Source organism: Bactrocera dorsalis, chromosome 4 (genome assembly GCF_023373825.1).
Source record: "Bactrocera dorsalis isolate Fly_Bdor chromosome 4, ASM2337382v1, whole genome shotgun sequence".
Lineage (NCBI taxonomy): Eukaryota > Metazoa > Arthropoda > Insecta > Diptera > Tephritidae > Bactrocera > Bactrocera dorsalis.
Genome location: NC_064306.1, coordinates 56,674,965 through 56,680,964, shown reverse-complemented (window position 1 = coordinate 56,680,964; position 6,000 = coordinate 56,674,965). Strand labels below are relative to the sequence as shown.

Genomic DNA, 6,000 nt, shown 5'->3' with positions numbered 1-6,000 from the left:
AACAACAACAAAGAGTATACAACAACAATAAGGAATGAAAGCGCTTTTTCCCGGAGCAGATAGCGAACTAACGGCAATGCGCTGTGGCATACAAGCAATGCGTGTGTGGGAGAGTGCGTGCCGATAACTGTATACAACGGTATGTGTGTGTGTGTGTGCGGCGCGTACTCAAGTCACACACTTTCGAGGCATCGCATGCATCAAGTGAAAAACAGTTTTCCCGGGAACGCGTAGCGTGTTGAACGTACAAGTTCGAAAGCAGCAGCGACCAAGCGAAAATTATGAGAAAAAAATATTGAAAAAAAAACACCAAAATATAAATACAAAAGGCAAACAGTGAAAGTGTCTGGCAAAATAAATGAGCAGCTTAACAATCTAACGGAAATTGTGTGCGGAATTGAAAATAAAAGTTTACCGTTAACTTGTGTTTGGAGGATTTCAATCACAGTGTGGCGGAGATCAACGGCCATAATTGAGTGGAAAATCAAAAACAGCAAAAAGTGACAACACAACAGGCATATTAATTAGAAATACGCTTGTTTACAAATATAACGGCAAACATTATATATGTGCTTCGGTAAAAGTTGAACTAACGGTGCTTTTTTTTATTGAAAAACTTGTTTTCGAAAATTCGCGTAATTTCGCAGTGCTTAAGTTCTTAAGAAAGTTGCGACTCTTCAATAACAACAACAGTGTTTGTTGTTTACTAAAGCAACAAGCAAGGTTTCGCATAACAACCACACAGGTAACAACAACAAAATTACTGGCTTATATTTGAAAAAGAACACAGCACAAAAAGTGTTGATAACTTCTTTGGCCTTTCGAAAATGTGGAAACACAAACACACACATATACTAATACACACATGTGCGCCATTTGATACGTTTCGGGGGCAGCGCATGTCGCGCTGATAACGGTTTAGCATGCGTCCAAGGGGAATTGTGTTGCGCTCGCTTTTGGGCATTGAAATGAAGGTGGCAGTTAAATTAAAACGAATGCGATTTAACTGTAATTCCGCGCTGTTGCGTTCGGGCGGTTTATCAAACACACACACACATATATATATGCATTTGTTATAATTCAAGCGTGTGCTTGTGGGCTTTATAATCTCTTTTTGTATGAATTTTTCATTGTTTTCGCGAATGTGCGCTTCAACGAAATTAAGCCGTGACAAATTACCGCTATAAAGGCAGCGCGTTTTTTCTTTAAACAAAGGAGGTGATTATTTTGTATATGCGAATTGAATTGAAAGTCAAATGTCATGTGATGAGACCTCAATCTTATTAATGTTTTCAATTAAGCAATCAATTTCTTAAATAAAAATTTTTAAACTTAAAATGTAAGCATTAAAATTTTTTATATGAACCACGTGAAAAGTTCCCGGCCTACCATAATAAAACACATTTTTTTTTGACAAAATTGTTTTTTTTTTTTTCAATATAGTTCCCTTCAAGGGTGATACACTGATTATAATGATACCATTTTTGTAGTAGGATTAGATCCTTGTTTCAAAATAGGCCTTACTTAGGGACATCGTCTATTTATTCGACAACAATTTCTTCCCAGCGAGCATTCATTTGAGATCTGAAAACAGAAAATATTCGCATGGGGTCAGATCTGGATAATGCAGTGAATGCAGAGGCAATTTGAAGAACAATTCATGGATTTTTTTCATCAATTTGAGTGTCTTGTAATGTTATGTAATAATCGCTGTGTATGGTCCTTCGTTTTTTAAAGCAGTCAAGAAAGAAGTAAAGAAGAGCAACTTGCAGTAAACAAAGCCGTTTTACCTTAAAGTGTAAAACGTCAACCAGAGAATCGGATAACTCATATACTAAGCGACATATTCGGCATAAGAATTGTTAGAAAAACAAAAATAATTATATGTAGTGTTGTTATTGGTTGGGTCAAGCTTTCGCCCTTTAATTTTCATTGAGATAACTTACATATTCTCCGATATATGCGGTACAAAGTCACCCACATGTTCGAAAATCTTTATATTAGGCATATGGAGACTCTAGGGCGAATTGACTCGACTCCACCTATTTTTTATATACACATATACTATCATCTGGAAAGGCTTATTTCTAAATTTCAATTGTATTATATATCCCATATTTTCGGTCAAAAGTCAACTGATACTGAAGTCCACATACTCGGTACCTAGGGGCTTGAAGAGTTTTTTCTGGACTTGTACAATTTTTGGTCATTGGTGAGATACTTTAAAAAATTATTAGTGCAAAATAGTATGCTGTTATATTAATTAATTCTTGATTTGTGTACTGAAAAGTGGAAGAATGCCACGTACTTAATTTAGTAGAAATCAGTTGATCAGGTCCCGAGATATGCGAATTTATATCGGCCAATAGTCAAGTGAGATCCTTTAAAGCCCTCTCATACTATCTTGGTGGTGAAATTGAATATCTCTGACGATTTTAGATTCTAATTTAACGCGCTTTTAGTAATTTTCAACATAACCGTTATATGGTGAGCGAATAGGGATGTCATCTGATTTCATCCATTTCTTCACTGACGGTAGAAATTCTTATAATATTTGAGCTTAGCGAATTTGATTTTGTAGCTTGTGTAGTTTAAGATATATGGGCATTAAACTTCTTAAGGGGCGGAGCCACGCCCACTTTTTAAAAATTTTTTGCCCACAGATGCATCTTACTACTGCCATCCCCTGGACCAAATTACAGTTTTATATCTCAATTTAGAGCTTAGTTATGATACCTTTAATGGTGATTTAAACAGCAAAAAAAAGGAAAGTTATCGGTAAAAGCGCGGGCTACTAACTCCTAAAGCTACTTATATTTGTCAGTGAGGAAAACAGCATTTGTGTGTGTAACGAAACATTTTTTTTATTATATTTTGCGGTATATGGGGTCAGTGTCCCATATTTTTGAACATTGGTTTTTATGTAAAATTTAACGAAGAATCGAATGGAAAAGTCAATTTTGAAAAAAACTTGGAGGAAAATCCCAAAAAATTGTTTTTTTGGAAAAAAATGTTTTCTTTTTGGATTTGGAATTTTTTTTTTGGATTATGGTAATATTTTTATCAGAAAGCTGAGAATCTTTTACATAAAACTGGCCATATAAAATTTTAAATTTAAAAAGTCAATAAAAAAAATGACTTGATAAATTTCAAAGTTCTAACATTTATTTAAAAAATTGTTTTTTTGAAATTTATTAGTGGAAAACAATTTCGGACAAATGACTACCACGGCTGAGTTTACAGTAGCTTATCCGACCACCCATTTTTGGAGTACTTTCTCGATGGTTTAAGGTCTTATGGCAGCTACAGCAGCCTGAATCTCGTACTTTAGATCTTGAATTGTTTCTGGATGGTTGGCGTAACATTTATCTTTAACAGCTCCCCACAGAAAATAGTCCAACGGAGTTAAATCACAGCTTCTGGGAGGCCAATTCACATCACCTCTTTTGCTGATTATGCGATTTTCGAAGATAGGGCGTAAAAGATGGATTGTAGCGTTTGCTGTATGGCACGTAGCGCCATCCTGCTGGAACAAAATGTTGTCCAAGTCTTCTTCTTCAATTTGCTTGAAGAAAAATTCGGTTAACATTGCGCGATGTCGCTTCATTCATCATATCATATCATATTCTTCATTTTCGAAGAAAAATGGGCCGATGATTCCACCAGACCAAAATCCGCACCATACAGTGATTCGTGATGGGTGCATTGGCTTCTCAACGATTACGTGCTGGTTTTCTGTGCCCCAAAAGCGACAATTCTGCTTGTTAACGTAACCATCGAAGTAGAAATGAGCCTCCTCCGAAAAGATGATTTTTCGGTAAAATTGACCATCCTCGGTCAAACGATCTTCTGCCCAATCTGCGAACTGTAGACGACTTTTTTCTAGGGAATAGCGACCCATTTCGTAAATTTTAGACTTTTTACTGAATATCTGTCACTTTCCGAATGGTATTTGACGTTTCCAATGTCGAAATATAGATAATTCAAATTTAAAACGTTAGATGGCCCACCCTGTATAAAAGCTACTGACTTAAAATATTTTTGAAAGTTTGGATTAGGATTCATTAGTACATTAAATTTCAAATATTTGAGTATGTTTAGAAGTTAAGAAGGTAAATTTACACCAAATTCCTTGAAAGAAAAAAATTTAGGAATTTTTTACTTTTATTTTCAGTTTTAGCAATCCAAAATTACCAAGCAACAGCCCCTAACATCACAGTCGCAAATTGACTACAAACTAGTTTTATATAAATTTTTCCAACCTCAAAATAAAAAAATTTGTTTTTGTAAATATTTAATATTCGTGAAGATTCCATGTAACAAAAAATCTTTTAACAAAGCAAATCCTTTACGCTACTTAAGCGCTAATTTAATATGTTTAATCCGCAGTTTTTCACATTTGCCAAAATAATATAGCATTTAGCTTATAATAAACTGACAACGATTTAAATATAACTGTACAGATAACCATTTTATTTCATTACAAAACGATTATTAATTCACAAAGTTAAAAATTATTTAAAATATATTTAGATCCTTTATCCTGCACTAGTTTGAATAAATTTTAGTTTTACTGCATTTCTAAGTGCTGATAATTGAATTTTGGCTAGACATTAGCACACATAAAATTACAAAAGGCTTAGTGCCGTTGTAAGCTACTTAAATTTACAACCACAAAACGAATTTTGTGTCTACTTACACAGAATATATATACAGACAAACCTGCGCTACCACAAGCGCATTTCACGCTTTCAAAGCAACGAGTTCGCATATACATATGTTACTAGTATTGTGGTTATGTAAATATGTGAATATGTTTGTATTCATATGAGTATGTTTGTCTATGCCCACTCACAATTGTTTATTAATGAATTAATCTTGTTGGTTTTATAATCGCGAGTTTGTATCCCAAAAACCCCATTCACTATCAGCTTCGACAAGTTCGCTGCTGCGCATTTTGTTACTCATACGCCGTGGCAGCGGCGTCGGTGGTTAATGGAAATCAATTTTAGTAAGCGTAATTTTTCGATGTAATTTATTTCTGTTACACGCGTGAATATTCTGCATAAATTTGCAATATTTACTGGCATTGTGGTTAAGGTTTTTCGAACTCTGCGTGCTTTCGACCTGTAAGTTCACTTCAATTTTATGGACACTTTGTGGTGAACTTGTTTTTTTTTTTGCAGTGTTGTGGCGCAAATTGAATGTTGATTGCATGAAAATAGCGGAAATTGTTTAATAATGAAAGTTTTTCACGAAAATTGTACATATGTGTTATTGTACGCCTTGCATCTGTTGAGGTTTGCAGAGACTACACAGCGTATGAGTAACCTTTAATTTTATGAATAATTTATTGGGAGTTTTTCTGTGTTTTGGCATAAGTTTTAGCTGTTTAAAGAAAATTGCACTAAAAATAAAACAATTAGCAAACTCGTTAGCACAATGACTGAAAAAATTCTTGTTTTTTTACAAATAAATATTTTTTCCCCGAATTTTTTATATTATATATTTTTTAATGCTTTTGTGGGGTTTTGAAAAATGAAAAAAAAAAATTGGAAAACATTTTTTCATGTAAATGTTTGTATTTTCTACTTTTGATTATTTTTTTTGCATTTTTTTTGGCATTTTGAAATATTTTTATTATGTTTCTTTTTCAGATAAATATGTTTTAAAGTATTTTATTAAAATTATTTGAATGCTTTTTTGGAATTTTAGATTTTTTTAATTTTATTTTAAAATAAATTTTTGGATTTTTATTTGAATTCTTTTATGGAATTTTCGATTTCTTACTATAGCTAATTTTTTTTAAATACAATTTTTTACAAGTTTTCTATTTTTATTTTTAATGCATTTGTGGTATTTTGACCCTCAATCTCGTAAATATTATTGGTGGAAAATATTTTTCTAATAAATGTTTACACAATCTATTTATTAAATGTTTTTTATGATCTTATGGCATTTTGAAATATTTTTATTATTTTATTATCGTTATGTCTTTTT

General features: G+C 32.8%; 1 protein-coding gene across 1 annotated transcript in view; it reads left to right on the top strand.

Moving 5' to 3' along the window:
* The first annotated feature begins 229 nt into the window (after nucleotides 1-229).
* LOC105224321 (ras-related protein Rap-2a) overlaps nucleotides 230-6,000 on the top strand; it is a 104,672-nt gene continuing 98,901 nt past the window's right edge. Inside the window, exon 1 of the mRNA XM_049455430.1 lies at nucleotides 230-745. The gene's annotated coding sequence lies outside the window, so the exon portion shown is untranslated. The remainder of the gene's footprint in view (nucleotides 746-6,000) is intronic.